A 19399-nucleotide genomic window follows, 5' to 3' on the forward strand; every position below is an offset into this window, starting at 1 on the left:
GTCCCCAGCCTGCATATTGCCCCCCCTCCACTCCCCCAGCCCAAGCTATCCCACTAGAGAAGCCAGGAAGGGATTCCCTTCTCTCCCTATCCTGCTTTTGTCATGCACGGAAGTCAAGAATGTCCAATAGTACAGTTGTCCCAATGGAGGAGACGTTATGAAGTCAGGGTGGGAAGGGGAGGTATGAGTAAAATCCTGGGAGGAAAAAAGATGTTGTTATTTTAAATACATTATCCAGCCACACATATTACATCTCCGGGGCTGTCAAGAATCTGTGTGTCTGTGAGTCCCCCGGTGGGTAGTGAACTCACCACATCCTGAGCTACCCGATTCCACTTCTAGCAACAACTTTTATTACCTTAAATAACCCATTGTTGTTTATAAAAATTAAAGTAGACACACACACACACACACACACACACACACACACACACACAGCCAGGGAGATTACAGAGCCCTTCTCTTAACGCAGGGAACGAATTTTGTCTTGATGTAATTTCCATCTACAGGTCTTCAGGTAATGTGGGATTTCATGGAATAAATTGTATCATTTCTACCAAGTACTGAGAAGGCTTCCAAACGTGAGTCGCTTCTCCAGTTATCATGGCCACCTTTCCTTTACATCCTTTCTTCTCTAGTCCACTCTACTCCCCCCAAACACACAGATTTAGATCTCTCTCTCTCTCTCTCTCTCTCTCTCTCTCTCTCTCTCTCTCTTTCTCTCTCTCTCCCTTTTTCTCTCTCTCCCCACCCCCATCCTTACTTTCTCTCTTGTTTAGCATAAAAGTTACCAATCCCTTCGCCCTTAAATAATAATTTATAATAGCACATAGTGGATATGTACTAATACTTACTAATTTCTATAAAATCAACTAATATTGGTTACTAATATAAGTCTACCACTATAAAAATAGTAGCGATGAATGCTAACACACTTGTATAGTGTTTATTTTCTATGTGCCCATTATGTTAAAGATTTTATGTCTATGAATCCATTCTCATGAATTCCTTCAGGGTGCGTATTATAAGGGCCTTCTGTGCTCTTGTGGGCGAGTGATACTGTCATTTGACAAGAAGGACGCCTATGCCCATGGAGCCGCTGTCCCCACGCTCTTAGGGAGCCCCTCATTTCCATGGTTTATGCCTGTTGATCAGGGGTAATTATTAGAAGCACCTCTGACACGTTAAATAGAATTCTAATTTGGACAATGAGTATAATGGCCATCCAGGGTGACAGAGATTAGCCCGTGTGCGGACGCCATTCTGTTAAAGTGTGTTTTAATTCTCAAAAGTCTACTCCATCAGTGGCCAATTGACCTAGAAATGCATCATCACCATCCCTGGCCTTGTCCTTCTTACCCGGACACCCAATCCCCGTTCTGCTTCTCAACTACATTGACCACCAGACTTTGATGTTCTGCTCTGCATCTTCCCAGCCCTTCAGTTAAATCCTCACCATTCTTTTAAAAAATAGACCCGTGTGCTGACCCCACAGCCTAATTCAAGCTGGTTCTGAGCATCTGTCTGGCAAGGCGAACGGTGTAACAATCACAGTTTCTATGCTACATCAAAATAAAAGTGTTTCTCACTCGAGCAATAATTCCACATGAGCATTTTAGGTGCAGTGGTTTTTCTGGGCAATTACTTTTCAAGTGATGACCCAAATACTCTTTGCATCTATGGCTCCACTGTCCCCTAAGGTCAGAGAGTCCTGTGCTATCAGCTGCTAGAGGCGGACCAAAGAGAGAATGGTGGAAAGTGGTATGTAGCATTTCTACCCACATTCTACTGGCCAAAATGTAGAAAAGTAACATATCACCAGTTGAGTTTTATGCACAAGAAAAGGAAGCAGAATTTGGTTCTAAAGTCTGCTAACGTCAGCCTTGCTGGCAATCCAATATCGATTTTATTCTTTCTCACACAGACAACACCCTCTTCCTGGTGGGAGAGAAGTCGGAGTTCCCTCCTTCAGCTCAAACCCAGGGTGTCTTGAGGGATGAGCGGTCCTCTCTATCAGGTTCAGATGTGGCTCCCCGGCATCCAGTGACCCAGGAACAGACAGATAAAATTATCTACACATCCACCACAATACCCAGTACACCAAAGGGATGTATGAATCCGATAGCCGCAGTAACCCGTATGGAAAAAGATAGCCTAAGAAATGAAGCGGTCACTGGTCCACGACAATTGTGACATCCTGTTAGACAGTATGGAGAACTTTTACCCTGGCACGGGGGCATGACATCGCTAGACTCGTATTTGTTCTCTAGAAGAAACTCCCTTTTCCATTGTGTGTCTGACCCCTGAGTCGACCCTCAGGGAACCTCCACTTCCAAGCCATTGTTTTCTGTGGCCATGTCTGAAGGGGATATTGGGATAAATGTTCTCTTGGGGGATGAGCAGACTTCTCAGCCTGTTCCCCTGATGGTTTTCTGAGTTATTTGCTTCTAGTCATTTCCTCTGTCCAGTCATACCCAATGTTCTCTTCTATATATAATTTTCAAGCCTGTTTTATATCTCTGCTTTTTAATCCCTGTTTCTTCCTCTTTCCCTCCTCCTCCTCCTCCTCCTCCTCCTCCTCCTCCTCTTTCTTCTTCTCTCTCTCTCTCTCTCTCTCTCTCTCTCTCTCTCTCTCTCTCTCTCTCTCCCTCAACTTAATACTTAGTGGTGGCTACCTTGAGGCACTCTGAAAGAAAAGACTTATGTAGAAGTTAATTAATTGCCCAGGATGAATATTAGTAGGCTTTTGTCTCTCAAAACCTCTGTCCTATAAATTACTGTTTGAGGTCTACAGTCAGGTGTTTCAATCCTGTAAAGCCCCAAATTTCTGAGCTCTTTCTCCCCCCTTTATTGCTGTTCTCAAGCTAACCCATTCCTTTCTGAGCTTAACTCTTTCTTGTGATATTTTGCTAAAAGTCAATCAATAAGCCAACACATTCAAAAATGGTTTCTTTTCAACCACTCCTACTAGAAATATAAACTCATTACTGAGGTCTGCCTTCCAAATTATCACAGGCACACTTACTTCACCAAATATGCTGCCATGGCATAACACAGACTGCCAGCTTCTCAAATTCTGTTGTCTCATTCCTCGTTGCTCACTGTGTGACCAATGCTACGTATTTAGGTTATTAGTTAGTTCAAAAAAGACTAACTATTGTTACAAACAACTACAAAATTCCAATGGCCAAACAACATCAGGATTCGTTGTTATAGTTCGTGGACCAGTTTCCTCATCGATAATCTTAGGTGACTCTCCTGGGCCTCTCTTCAAAGATATCACTCAGGGATCCAGGATATTTCCACCTTGTGGACCTGCCATCCCCTGAGGATTTAGAATTCTGTTTCCTGTTTTGTGGGTGGGTGTTTTAGGGGTCAAACCAGGTTTCCCTGGTTTGTGGGGTCAAAATCTGACCAATTCGACCTACATCCTGCTGGGCAGAATTTATGTGAATGCCCCTGCTTACTGCAAGGGGAGTGCTTAGGTGTGGTCAAACTGTATGTACAAGAGAGAAGGGGAACTAAGTGCCCCAGTTACCAGTTTACTGCCTCTCACCTCCATATTGACCCTAGTGCTTGTCTGTGATATCCGATGACACTCTCCAAACATTTCTTCTACACTGCGAGTGGGATGTAAAGCTTCATCAGTAGGTATTGTTGGCAGGACACTGCATTCGGAAGGAGGCTTCGCTTCTTGGTCTGTGGGGATGAGCTCTGCTTTCTCTTGCTCCTGTAGCACAATCCCTTGGTGCTGTGCGTGATGGCACCCAGCGGTCTTGTGTCCCAGCTGCATGCCTAGAGAGTCTGGTCCCTCAACAACCTTGCAGCCACAGCATACGACTGGTGACTGCCCCCCAGCCTCCGTCCTGGTGTGAACACCACACACTGTAGGCTTCACACTGGCAGCAAACCCCAACTCTCCCTGAGCACCTGCCCAATAGCTTCAGGTCACCTGCATCCTGGAGTGTTGGTCTCTGTTTGCCCTTGACGGTGGAGCCCTTGACTTGGGCGAGCCAATGAACTTCTCCGCCATCCAGTCGACTACAAACATACTTCTCAGATGAACTCTGACACTTGGCATGAGTTTCCATGTATATTCTTCCCTGGACACTGCCTCAGCCTCAGGATGTCTGTTAGCTAGAGTTCTCTTTAGCCCTTTATAGTCACTGCTCTATCATAATTTAATCATTGTTTACAATGGACTTCCCTGGTTCAAAGTATTCCATGGTTTGCCCTTCTGGTTCCACCCAGGCTGTCACCAACACTGGGTTTGGTGAGGATATATTAGGTTGGTGCACAAGTAATTGCAGTTTTTGCAATTCTTTTAAACCTTTAAAACCGCAATTACTTTTGCACCAACCTAATCGTATTTCTGTCCTGGCTGGGGTCTGTGTCTGCCAAGTTCTATAGTACAAGGTATATTTCATGGAGAAGAGAACTGAAAGTCAGGTCTTCAGATTCTAAATCACCACGAGGGATAGGAAATCATATAGGACATGACAAGTGAAACTTTCAGTGGAAAAAAACTAAGTGCAACAATAATATTATGTCTAAAAGGTAACGTTTTCTCACCAACGGTATTCAGGATGATAAACCACTTATGCAACATTAAAGATGAAATAGATCATTATGTTTACAAGATCAAAAATACGTTTTCCTGATACTGCCAGATTTAGCAGACCTAAAATTAATGTTTGTTTGCTCCTTATCCATTTCTCTCTGTGTGTAATTTTTTTATTGGTATAATTCAGATACCATAAAATTAACTGTTTTAAAGTGTAGAATTCAGTGGTTTTATTATATTCACAGAGTATACTACTATTAACTCTATCTAATTCCAGATCATTTTTATCACCATAAAAAGAAACCCTGCTTTGTCCCCGTTGTCAACTCCTGACAACCACTATGTGCCTTGTGTCTCTCTGGATTTACCTTTTCTGGTAAATTTTAAGTTTCATATAAACAGAATCATACAATATGTGGCCTTTTGTGTCTGCCTTCTTTCAATTAGCCTGACTCTCAAGGTTCACTCATGATGTAGCATGTGAATTTTAATGTTTGATTTTTAAAATCATAAAAACATACATCTTCTTCTCTCTAAAACCTATGTTGGTAATCCTGAGACAGTCATCCAGTTTTTACTTGAAAAAAAAGGGAATAATTATGAGGGGGGAAAAAAGTAAAAATTGTAATGATTTCATGAAATTCTACATGCGAGCAAAAAAGAAAGTGAAAAATACCTCCAATCGTGCCTTCTAAATTTTCTCTCATGGTAGACTGCTACTAATAATCAACACTTATGTAACACTTCAGAATTTCAACACATTTTTATATTGAATGCCAAAGGTAACACCTACTGCGGGAATTATATGCTGGGCTTTAATTCTAGGAGACTAGGGATAGTATAAATAGCACTGCTACTTTTTTTTTTTTTAGTTGTCATTATCACACATCCTAAATATAAGTTAATAAAACCTCTAGTATTTCTGTAAAAATGCTTCTGTGAGTAGAGATTGGCAAAAACCCACAGAGCAGCTTGCTTTTTGTTTTGTTTTGTCTTTTTTTCAGAGAAAATCTTGAACTTGAGTTAATTGTGAGCTGTCTCTGAGAGGGTAGGATGATCCAATTTTACTTCAAATTCTTCCATAATATAAGAAGGGAGGTGAGATGAGATATATAATGCCATCATCTTCATATCTATACTTAATGTTTTTTTCCAACCCTATCTTCCGAGATGCTAAAAGCTATTCCCAAGCAGTCATAAAATTCTAGCCTGTGTTTAGCAAGAATCTTTGCAATACTCCTCTGAGATACGAGGTTGGAATATTATTACAGCTGGAGAAAAAGAGATGATGGTAAGCTAAGTGACTTGTCCAAGGAGACACTATAAATCAGACGTGGGCCTTGGAGATAAACCTGGGCTTCCCTTTAAGACTTTTCTCTGTGGTACAATATGGCTTTTCTGAGCCTTTTAAGGTTCCTCATTAACCCTGCGTGTTGTATAAGGCATTTTCCAGATACATAAATATAACCTTCCTTAACACAATTTCTCAGGCCATTCAAATTAAAGAAATCCCCTCCTAATAAAGACCAGAGAGAATCTGCCTCAGATACAGATATTGGAAACCCAGTAACTTACAGTAATGACTTCCATCTGACCCCAGTCACTGATGTGAGGTTATCACATGGCCTGGCTTATTACCCTTGTTACTGAGGACAGATACATAAGCACGTTGGGACTACTGGCTATCGTTTCTCACTAATGGGAGCAATATGTGGAATATAATATGGGCCCAAAGATTTCTTAGTCAGGTGCAAGTTAGAAAACATGATTCTTATCCCCAATGTTAAAGATGCCTTTTACAAAACTCACATGTATTGTGCCTCTATGGAGTAACTAGGACATCTATAAATTACTCAGACAGAGGGGCAACTATGCTTCATGATTTAGACTGAGGGGCAACTATGCTTCATAAAATGCTTCCCATCACAAGGCGTGTGTATTCCCAGCATCTCTTATCAATTGCTGGGTGATTCTTTGATTGGTCCCTGTGTTTTTCTGCATCTCAGAAAAATAGATGCATCTCATCAGCCCAGTCCATAGTGTTTCTGTGATCCTTCCTGACTTGGATTTACCATCTGTGTTACGTAGAACAAAGGCATATATCACTGTTCCTTAAGAATACTGGCCATGACCTTTCAAGACCTTTAACTCTTTCCTGCTTCCCACCTTAGCACCCAGGCTGCAGTGGCCTGCTTTTCACCATGAGCCAAGAGAAGAAGTCAAAATTTAGTTTACGTTGTAAAACCATCTGCAAAGCTACTCCTGACCACAAAGAAAGCAACATTTGATATCAGGTAAATAGAATAATTAACGCCTTAGTATGAAGCAACTATATTTAAGAATCTTTTCTAAGATATACTAACAGCTCCATGCAGGAACTATAGGTAGGGACATTGTGTGACGGAAGGAGTTTCCAAAAGTGGCTCTTCCGAGAACAAAAGGAGATTCTGTCCTGGATATAAACTCTAGCTTCAGCCCACCCACCTAGTGCTGTAGCTGGGTCTTCCAAAGACCGTTCCACTATTTTATCAAGCCAGCTGCTTCACAATAATGGGATCCATGATAACACCAGGGAATTCCTGAGCGTGAGCCCAACTGCCATACTTCTATTGCTGTGAAGTGAGTTTCTTGATTGGAACAAGGCTGTGTGGATGCCATGATGGTGGATGAGACACTGTAATCCATGGATGGTAGTTTTGGCCGAAGCATTATATGCAGGGAAGGCTAAATCACGAAAGTGTCTATTCTAGGAGACTAATACGCCCATCATATACACGCATTTGTCCTGCATCCTAGGGATAATAAGTTGACTTACACGGTGAAATTGTATTGGCCATCGAGGGCAGATAGAGAACTTACAGTATTGTATAATGGGCAATATAGACTGTGGAAACTTTGAGTGAGCAGGTTCCCTTTGATTTGCTATAGGAATGTGTTTCTGTAATTTACACTGCTGAGAAAAGTACATTACTGTTTTGTATCCAGACACTACATTCTATTACCTTAAAATTAACCACAGTCAAATAGAAATTTCCCAGTGTCTAAGAAAGACCAAACTCACAAACGTGTCTCAATAAAAATAAGCATTACGTGCAGGCCTAACTCTAATTTCAGTGCATACTTGGACAAATTGCTTTTATTGAAATGTTTATGTATCATTGCAATCCTCATTTGAAAATAAGGATAATAGCTATTTTGGTTGCTTTCCCCTCCCTTTTGGTGAGGATTAAATAGGGATGAAAGGGAAAGCATTTAGCACAGAGCATAGAACATTGAAACTGCTTAAGAAACTAGAACTGAAAAGATACAGATACTCATCTGATTTCACCACAGTCTTATAAAATAGTTTATAACCAGTGCCTTTTTATGGATGAGGAGACTGAGGCTAAGTTATCAAATGCCTTGCCGAAAGTCAGGAAAACTGACCTGAAGAGAGGCACCATATTCACCTCCAGATTTTCCACCTTACAAATAACATTTACCATGGATTGCGTGTTTGCATGCATGTGTGACTTCACAATAAATACAGGCTCCTTGTAGAAAATTTTAAAAACACAGAAAAAAGAAAATTATTACCTATTACCCTTGTGTTTCTTATATACAAATTACATACAAAAATAAATAGTACTATTAATACTAACAGCTAAACGTTACTGATTCTTTTACGAAGCAGGGCTTTTTCCAGGTATTTCACATGGATTAAACCACTTGGCCTCTACAAATACTGTGAAGGGTGAACTACTATTCTTATCTTCGTTTACCAGTGAGGAACCTCAAGCCATTAACCAGCTTTCCCAAGGTCACCAGCCTCAAACCTGGGCCAGCTGACAACAGAAGCAGTACCCTTAACCACTAGGCTGGTGACCCTAAAATAGACATGTGCTCTTACATCAGAATCATGCTGCACACTTCTTCGTAATGTGACTTTTCACTACAACACATAACGTCAATATCTCTTCATGTTACGAAATTGCATATGCATGACGTTTATTGTCAGCATAGTATTGCAATTTAAAAAGCGCACCATTATTTATTCAGCCAGTTCTATAGTGTTGGATATTTAAGCTGTGGTCATTGTAACGCTCAAAGAATACCTTTGTGTATATATATACATGGGTGTGCACATGACTGCATGTTTTCATGGGACAAATTCCAAGAGTGGAATTGCTCGATAATTTATAACCGTTGTTGTTACATGACTGGCTTTCATTTGGAAAAGACAGTAACCATCGTCTCTCCCACTGACAGTGAAGGAGAATGGTCGGCATCCAGGTCTTCTGATTCTTGCCGAGACCGAAGTGACACTGTGATACATTCCTTTTAGTCTTACCACTTAAAGCCAGAGGACAGGTCCGACCTTCGCAGAGCCTTCTTCTATGCAATGCCATTTTTATTCAAGTTTTATCCTCCATTTGAAGCACATATATAATTACTTCTGTAAATCTAGAGGAATTAATTTTCTCTCTATTGTGAGGTTCAGATGGGAACTATTTTAGCACCAGATGCCAAAGAGAAATTTTAATTCTTAAGCCCAATTTCATATGCATGGGTTTGAATGGAATAGGGTAAAATGCAAACTTTTGAGTAGTTATAATAAATAACTCTACTACATAGTATGCAATGCGGATTTATTATTAATCTCGAGAATTTCTTTTTTATCCCTCCTGCCGTAAGCCTTTACCCAGAAGAAGCTAAAGCACAGCCAATTTCCCTGGACGTCCACCATGCAACTCAACTCAAGTTTTCTCCCGAAGCTCTCTGCCTGTCAGTTGTTAAGAGATTTACAGTCCAGAATGATCACCGAATATTGTGATGCAATTAGAGAGGACTGATCATTTTGCTTTATGAACAATATTATCACCAGCAATATAATGCCTATGCAACTCAGAAATTCCTTCAATTTTCTGACATTTAGAATTGAGAAATAAGGCATCGGTTGACAAGGGTAGATTATTTCAACTGTAAAAACTGGAAAACACTCGGTGTTTTCACTATGCTCCTCTATAAATATACATGCATACAGACCTACCCATTTGCTCCTGTAACAATTTTAAATCTCCTTTTGCCTCTCAGTGCAAAGATCGCTACAGACAGCACTTCAAACTCAAGTGATGTCTCACAAACAACAGACACTCGTTTTTCGGAGAATAAAGGGGAAACTATTAAGGAAAAGAAAGTTTCCTTTAGGAAGCTTTTTTTGTTGTTTTGTTGTTTTTCCATTCAAGGTCGATGGATTTAGGCACATCATAATCTGGGGAAGAGAACGGGACTACAACTTGGCAAGGTTTCCTCCCGAAGTTTTTCCTTGCTCTTGATTTTGCACATTCAAAGTACTTCAGGGCCCTGGGGGCGAGTTTCAGGACACGGCACCATTTCGATGCCCACGCATATTTATTTTTATGTCCAGTGCTCAAGACCTTCACGCAGTGGTACTCGGGAGCCCATTTCCTCCAGTGCAGCACTCTCGGAGGCCAGGCACAGAGGAGTTAAAAGAACCAGGGTGCAGGAACAGCTGGAGATAATTACTGACAATCAAAGGACTTGCAGAAAAGCAACAGAACAGCAGGGTGAGGTGTTCTGCCTGGCTGGATTATAGGAGTCGTCTGGACAGAGGCAACTGGGCTTAAACACTAGTAAGGGAATTTTGCCCTGTTTGATCTTATTTTAAGACCTAAGAAAGAAATTGGGATTGGTTTGAACCTGGTTTAAAAAGCCCAAAGGTAGACATTCCTGCCATAAACAGCTTGAACTCTCTTGTCCTGTAAATGAGGAGACAGGAAAGATGTGTTAAGGCCAAGGGGACTTTGTGTATTCGACACAAGATCAAGTTTTACTTCTGAAATTCTGAAGGATGCTTTTGGACTCCTGTTTTCCAACAAGAGCAATTAGTCTAAAATCTTGGCCCTCGGACTTTGTTCTTTGTGTTCTTTTTTCTTCAGATCTCCACATAAAACACCCCGACGTTGAACTTTTTTTTCATCACTTCACTTTTTCTGCAGTCCTAAATTATATTTCAGCAACTGCCATTTTCCCTCAGAGGACCAAGATTCATGAGGCAAATAAATATTTCTTCAGGGAGAGAGTGTATTGTAGCCAGCACTATTTTAAGGAGATATCAGATCTCTGAAGTCTTTAAATTGGATTTTCTTCTCAAATACATATTTTTTTTTGCCATTTAATAACATGTATAAAATGGATTCACTGCATTATATTTAGTATCTAAACCTTGACTCTTGGAGAAACTTTCCCTTGATGGAGTCCAATCCCAAACTACAACAGTTCTCCCTTTGATTTATCTATAATGTTAAGAAATAAGCTCTAAACTTTACAGTATTGGGTACTTTATCAGGTAACCACAGAATTAAGCATGCCAAGCAGCTTGAAAGAAAGCACGCTTACTTCAAAGATGATGGCATTAGATGTTACAAGATAAAATGGAGGAATGCCTCATGTACAAATGCCAGGGGCAGGACTTATACAGACAGCATAAATGACAGCCTTTTCATTTGCGAGACGGAATTTGTGGGGGGCAAAACTCATGGTGGAAGTCAGAAAGGGTTCTACACAAAAGCACTGTCAGAACCTAAGATGTGTCTTCCTTCCTTAGAACCTGTCAGTGGTTCCCCACTGCTTACACGATGAAGTCCGAATGCCTTAGAATTCAGAGCAGCCCATCAGGATGTGTTTCAAATCTGCCCCGGCTGCCTCTTCTCTTTCCCCATCTTTGTCCCTTGCGCCCCTGTATCATCGAGCCCTTAAAAAGGCCAGTTACATTCTTACCCTTGAACTTTTGAACCTGCTATATCTTCCAATGCAAAATAATTGCCCTATTTTCTACTCATCCTTAAAAGCCTACCAGAAATCTTTGTCTCACCAGCCCACACTCTTAACCAACGAACTAGAGGCTGTACCCTTTCTGTTCCTGTGTACCCAACAGAAATCCATGCTTTACCATCAGTTGCCTAAAGAATGAATCGATCTTTTAGTGATGTATCCACAGTAGCAGGCACATTTCTCTATTATTCAGTTGTCCCACAAGTCAGGCATTCATGCATGCCTTCGTTTTTTTTTAAAGTGCTCACTGAGTATTTTCTGCATCATGATGGTCAGTCAGTGCTTCCAATTCTGGGAATCAAACAGTAGATGAGACAGACTGACGATCTCAAAGCTAATGATCCAGCCACTCCCTTAAACCTCTTCACAAAACCTTACGATTAACTACTTGCCTGTCTGCTGTCTTTGAAAGAGGGAGACCTTCTTAATAACCTTTGAATCCCCAAGGCTTAGTTAGCAGTGTGGTTACTATTTGTAAACCTAGTAATATATCTACACTGATGCTCACTGTCTTCTAAGAAAGTTTCATGCTTTCCAGGAAGCTTCTCGTGGAATCTTTATGACAGCCCTGTGAGTTGAACACTCATTGTGCCCAGAGAAGGCAAGAAACCTGCCCTAGGACACCATGTTATGCAGGAGCAGAGGCAGAACAAGTATGCCTGACTCCCAGAGTCAAATGCGTGAATGAATGAATGAATGAATGAATGAATGCAGTTGTACAGAAAGAGACCAGTCCTTTGCCCAGTTCAGGTGAAATGGACAGGTAGCCACTGGCCAAAGAATGAGCAACACAAGGAGTGAAAGTCTCCATTCGTAGTATGGAGGAGGCAGCCCCTGGATTCATGGGCTTGAAGAATTGGAAGCTTATGCTAAAATGTGACTCATCTACTGCATTGCTAAAGCTGGATGTCTGTGGACTAGTTAAAAATTATGAGTTCATTAATTCACTCATTTTTTTATCCTCTTTGTACAAGTTATTTCAGACTAAGAAAAGAGAACGAATCTAACCAACTAAAATAAATAAATCCCTTTCTTCTCACCCTGGAACATTCACTGTAGAATTGCCCATGTGAGAAGCTGCTGCTTTTGACATTAATGGTCACCACTGTGAACGTCTGTCCTTTTGGCTTTTGTTTGAGGATCCACATTGAAACCATCCCTACATCTCTTTACGCGGCAGCCTCATGATATTCCTAGAGTGACTGTCTTGGCCTTTGAGATTCCTTTCTGGCCCCACCCCCAGAGCAATGCTTTCAACACACAGCAAGACTTTCACATCCGATCATAACACACTCTCGAAAGTTAGTAGACAGACATCTTTCTAGTCCTTTCTCTTTCATGCTGTTACAGACATGTAGAAACTGTTTATGTACACGGATAAGATTTGCAGATGTAAATAGTAAGGAAGAGGAAACGTACTAAGCAAGCAGGCTGATAAAGTTGTTATAATTGATTGTCACAGTTGGGCCTGGCCTTCCTGATACATTTCGTATGTCTCACCATAAAACGGGAGCGTTTTACTACATAGCGTTCCTCGTGGAGTCACATTCTTTGTGAGACATAACTACTAACAGTCATGTGAGGAATTAATTTCTGCTGTTTTGCTTATGCAAAAAGCTCTAGTCACTTCTCTGCCACAGTTCACTGATGTTCCACAGACATTCATTTACATCTGTTGATGTTGTTGTTTCGGCCTGTAACTCCCCTACATTATTTATTGGATATAATAGTCTTTAAAGATGTTTTATGAAAAATAATTTCCACGGGGGGCTGGGGGAAACCCCCTTCACCCTTGACTTTGTGTTTATCTGTGATGAAGCATCATTAATGGAATATTCCAGGCCTCGCTCCACACCCTCAGAGACAGCTTCTGAAGGATGAAGGAGCTTCTCTGGCTGGTGGGTCTGGAACAAGTAGGCATTCCTAGCTCAGTCGTTTCTTTTATCCTTCTCTTGAGGATGTGCCTGTCTGAAGATAGCAAGCGCTTTGGTCTGCATGAGTGTGAATGGTCTCCCATAGGGTCTGACATCCTCCACCTGCCCAACCAGACACAGTGATTCTACATTCCGAAGTTGGACAGATGAAGGGCATCATTTGGGGGCCCATCCAAACCTCAGCATTGGTTTGGAACAACTAGAAGATGATGCTTTGGTGGGACAGAAAAGTTTCTTAAAATTGAGCCTACGAAAGAGTTCTGAACAAAATGGAAGAAGTTGTAAGTTTAGATCCTAGCTCTAAAAATCCAATGACATGAGGTTTCTCAAATTGTAAACTCTCATTCTGCTTCTCTGTCTGTAAATTTTGCATTAGAATATCTGCTACCACTTTCTCTAAAACAAAAGAAAACAAAACAAAACCAAAAAAACCCCATAAAGGTAGACAGTGCCATTGTATGAGAGCCCCAGAGTTCTTGGGTGAGATAAGATTACTATTAGTATTCTAGAACCAAAGTAAGAAACCACTTGGTCTGTACCTAAAATCAGCTCTTCTTAGACTTGAATTCTGCGAATAAAGAGTTTTACATCTGATTTTGTTTTTCCCTAATCTGGCAATGTGAAGAATGATTAAAGCAAGGGTTTACATGTGGCAAGGTCGGATCATGATTCGTGATATGTTCCCAGTCGAACATTCTTTCTTCCCCTCTTTTTTTTTTCCCCCAAGGGAAATAAATTGTCGGACTTTGAAAAGGTGGGGTTCTAATAAAATTCTTCCTGCATTTCATCTGTTGCTGCTTCTGGTAAAACGCTACACACACACACACACACACACACACACACACACACACACACTTAGCAAGGCTAGGATTTCTGGAGATTACTTTCAGAGTTCCTGTCTCACCCAGAGCACATATTCAAAAATTCTTCTGGAAAGGTTATCAGAGGCAGTAAAGGATGTAGAGACATCACTATGTAGGAGTAATGGGGCATAAAAACTAAATATTTATTCTACCCGCCGAGCACCAGCTATAACCACAGTTTAGGAAAAAACTTCTCTGTACCTGCCTCTAATGGCAACTGTACCTTCCAGATTTATCAACTATGCCTGGTTTAAAGATTAGTTCCCAGTAGGAGATTCCTTAAACTGAAGAGCACTTTGAAAAAGGTTTGTTTGATCCTCATCTCATCTGTACCTAAGTATGGCTAGAAAGTATGGTAATGTATTTTGAGTAGAGGCTTCATTCATTTTAATGAGATAAAATGCCTATGGAGATCTTATAATGTTGGAAAGATATTTATTTACAGCTTAGAGTCTTTCTCTTTGAAAAAAGAATATTTTACAGGAAGATTTCATCAGTTGCTACAAAGAACTTATTTGTTGCAATGTCACTGCCATAGCAGATATTAATTCTTTCAGTTTTATTTCTAGGTGACCCAGTTAGGACTTAGGTGTTTTCTCTGCTTAAGGATTGGCAATACATGGTATTTTTCTAATATTTAATCTTCTAAACATATCTACTTTTAATTCAGCCTCATAACAAGGAGCTAGTTAAAAATTACAAAACAAAATTATGTAGTTATTCAAATCACACCATCCAAGCATATTTAAAATATGGAATAAAACTAAGTTGTATAGAGTGAAAAAACGGTTTATGCAGGTCCACTTTCTTCATTAACAAACATACACCTGTTACATGTGTATAAACAAAATTAGGAAGACAGACACAAAATGACAAATGTTTGCCTGATAAATTAAAGTACATGATTTTTCTTTTAAATGTTTCAATATTCTATTTTTGCTATTTGAAATTTTTCGAATAAATATTACTTTTGCAATCAAAAAGTTTCATTTTTGAAAGTCTAAGTAAAGAAAAGTTGCTTGGGGGATTAAAAAGGCAACTTTCCAGCCCAGTTCTTACAAACTAAATACATTTTTGCTTCATTGTGCTGGCTTTAGCCCTGCAGCTGCATAAAATAACATTAGAACCCTAGAATATTATTTTAAGTACTCAAGTTTTTATTTAAGTGTGTACTACACATTGCCTTTTCTACCAACTGTTTGCTTAAGATATTTTACAATAAAAAATAATAAAATAGTAAAATAAAAACAGAACTGCAAAAGACAACACAAGCCTGCCGATCATAAAAGCCAAAATAATTGCTATGTTTGTTTGTGCCTCAAATTTGTCTCTAAGATTTTCTGCTCTTTGTTTACAAGAAGAAACATGTCCTTAGGAGAAATATATTTTTCCTAGCACTGTATATTAGAGGAAATATCTCAGGTGGGAATCTAACATTGGGTTCCATAATCACTGTGTCATTCAAAGTTATCAACAATAACAGATGTACAATTTCTTTTGCACTTAGCAAAAATTTACCTTTATTGAAAGAAAACAGCATAATATAAAAATGAATCTTAATGAAGGCAATTTTTTGGTGGCTAACCTGAACCTGATGTGATGTCACATATAACTTCCTGGTTTTCTAACTGGCTCCAAGGATGGAATTTGGAGTGGATGAAAGCACATCTCTTATAAAAGTTTCTCCAACATCATTCTTTAAATCCAGCTTCTGATTGTAGTTTTATGGCTGGTAGGCTAATCATCTATATTTGTTGACTTAGGCAGGTTGATTGATAAGCTTTAGAAACAAAGAAAAATTGGCAGGGATATAACATATCCCAGTTTCCTTATTTACAAAGAAGGAAAGTGAAGTACAGAATTGTAGAGCATGATAAGAAACAACACCTCATCCATCCATTCATCCATTCATTCCTCATTTAACAAATGTATCAGTTAATATGCTTTCCACTGCAGAAAGCATAATACACACATAAGAATGGCTTAAAGGGTAGAGTTTATTGTTTCACATGACCCAGATCAAAAAAGACCCCCTAGAAGACGTTAAGGCTATTGGGTTTTATCCCATCGGAGAGACAGAGCCATTGAACAAGTTTAATTAGATTTGGACTTGGGATTGTGGTACCTGAATTTCAGAGGAACATGAGTGAAAGCAGGAATACCAGTTATTAGGTCATCATATTAGGACTCTATAAAGATGCTCACCCAAACCTGGGTGATATAATAAAAAAAAAAGGAAAAGACATATTTGAAACACGTTAGAGGCAAAACTGGGAAGAATATAAAAGCTGATTAAATATGGGACATTAGGAAATAGGAGGAGAGACGAATAACTTCCAGATTTGTACTTTGAGTAACTGGTCCTATCAATTTAGACAGAGATGATTGGAAGAGGACTCTATTTGAAGAGGAAAAGGAATACCTTTATTCCAGACTTTTTAAGGTAGAGTTGCCAGTGGGAAATCAAGGTGGAGACAACCAGCAAGAGTTTGGATAAAGGCTGAAAGCCAGGTCCAAGCTTGAGACGAGGATTTGGGAATCAGAAAGTTTGGGTGAAAGATGAAACCACAAGAGGAGATGGCTCACAAACTATGCAAATGAGATGAACAGTGGGCTCAGAACTCAAGCGTGGGGAACACCAATCTCTGTGAAAAGCAGGAAGAAGAAAGGATCCCATGAAGATGGAAGAGAAAGTACTGGTAAGTGTATAATGAGAATAAGAAGCTAAGGGGAGGCAGTTTCAAGAAGACAGTAATTAATCCTCTTAAGTGGTACAAAGAAATCCAGCAGGATGACGACTGAAATTCTTCATTGAATTTGGTGATTCGAAATGCCCAGTGATAGCTTTTAGCGGTAAAGAAATCGGTAAGAAGGAGAGATTGCAATGGGCTGGGAAATGCTGCGTGGGGAAGGGAGGGGGTAAAGTAGAAACAGATACTTCCCCCTTGAGAAGTGGAGAAATGTGCTCAGTACCCAAGCCAGAGTTTGAGGTCAAGGTGGACAGAATGGAAACCTCAGGCTAGGTCCTGCCACTGCTTAACAGCAGGACGGAACCAGGTCCCTTTGTCCTGAGTCCAGCTCTCTGTCCTTTACATGGCCACGTTCACCAAAGGGCCTCACACATGGGTGCAGCCTTTCACCACTGTTTCTAAGTTTCTGACAATCTAGATGAGTGGCTGAGAGGAATTATCCTAGCAATTAAAACATACTCAAAAGGTTCCAAGAGGTAGAATGTTTGGGTGATTGACTTTAATGGGGCTGAGCAGAGCATAACAAATTAATAATATGATACTCTATACAATCCAGTGTTTTCAGACTTGTAGATAGGACTTCATGGGACCAACCCGTGTTAGTAGGTAAAATTGAATGGATGTATTTTAATACAGTACCCGCAGCCCACATAAGTCTGCCATGTGATTTGTTGGTGTTTTTTTTTTTAATCATCCAGGGGCTTAGCTCATATTTAAGTGCTTGGTTAAAGAAACAAAACACTAAGGGGTGCAAAGTTTCTGATGCTTCTTGAGGACCACAGAGTTCTTCTCATCACAGTGGTCCTAAATAAAGGCAAGACTCGTTCTCACGGCACGTTCCAGGAATGTAGAGAAGCTGTTACAGCTCTAGCTTCGTGGGGAGTAGAGAGAGATAAAGCTGGCCATAGAGGCCGGAACCAGATACTGAAGGGTTGTATGCATCATACTAAGGAGTCTGGATTTTATCTTGTGGGTTAGCAGAGAGCTATTAAAGACTTTTAAGTAAGGGATTATCGTGATCAGATTTCTATTTTCTGGCAGCTACAGTGTGGAGAACTGAAGGAGGGCAGAGACTGGAGGCAATGAGTCCTGTCAGTAAGTCCTGTTTATTCTCTTCCTTTCCCTCCCTTCAGTTCTTTCCAGGGGCTACTTCACTGGTCTGGGTTTTCATTCCTCAACACACTGACCACGTATGCATGTTGTGCTCGTGTGCAGGTACACACACACACACACACACACACACACAGCATGGCTTCTATTCTGATCCTTCCCAGGTGGAATCATGAGTTCCTATTGTACCCAGGTACCCAGCGTCTTATCAAGGAACACCAGGATATATTCGATGAATGAAGGACTACTTATCTGTTGGGAAGACAGGGGAAGGTCCATGAGATTTGGTCAAGGAATGGAAATGAGACCATGTGGATGTATGGAGATTATAGTCAAGCTGCTTAGATGAATTTGATGTAAAATCTTTCTCTTTTCTATACATTTACAGTGTGTTTCTCATGGAATGCATTGAAAGTTAGGCAGAATTCTAAAAGGCGGTTAGATAAAGGAATTAAAGAAGAAGGAATTTAAAATGTATGTACACACCATAGACCTTCTACAAGAAGGCTTGCATGAAGAATCTGGCACTCTAATCGCCACTAGTTAGCTGCGGAAGAGATGGCTAAAGAGAATGGAAGCTCAGGTCCCCCGGATGAAAAGAAAAGAATAAATTCTAAAATGCAATAAAATATATACAAATGATGATTCAAAAGCAAGCAGATTTAAGGGGAGGAGTGATAGAAACTGTCTGTGCGTCTGGTTTTAATGGTGGGAGTGTTTCTTGGTGGGTACCTGCAGGAGAGGTAATTACAGACAGTCCTTGTTAATAGCTGTAAGTCTTGGAAGGAAGAGAATAATGTAGCCTACGTGGGCTGTACTTAAAGGAAATTCTGACAAATACCTATGTGGTCTTTAATGTTGAGAGCATTGTCTTTGGAACGTTTTTGTTTTGTTTTGTTTTTACTCCTTGGAAAACAAAGTAATGTCTGTGGCTTTTTTGTTTTCCTCACGGTAAAACAGTATCTCAAGTAGAGATGCTCTTATCTAAACAGTGAGATGGAAAAAAGGCAGGACCATTTCATTGGTCACCAAGATCGAATTGAGTATTGATCTTGGTTATTGAGTCACTGAGATCGTCTTGAATATTGCCCATTTGACATGTGACGATTACCCACAATGATCAACTCTGATTTCAGAGGGAAACTATTGCTCATGCTCATGCTGCTTTGGCTATCTGTGAGGTACTGAACCAGTTGGCATGGACAGCTCTCTTTGCACTCCTGGGAGAAGGGACAGGGTCTGCCTCTTACCCAGGTGACATCTGGCTGTGAGGGAGTGAGTTCCCTGGCTGTACAGGGGAAGCATGAGATCACAAAAGCGATTTCCCAACCCTGAAGCTGCTGA

This window comes from Rhinolophus hipposideros (genome assembly GCF_964194185.1).
Source record: "Rhinolophus hipposideros genome assembly, chromosome: 13".
NCBI lineage: Eukaryota > Metazoa > Chordata > Mammalia > Chiroptera > Rhinolophidae > Rhinolophus > Rhinolophus hipposideros.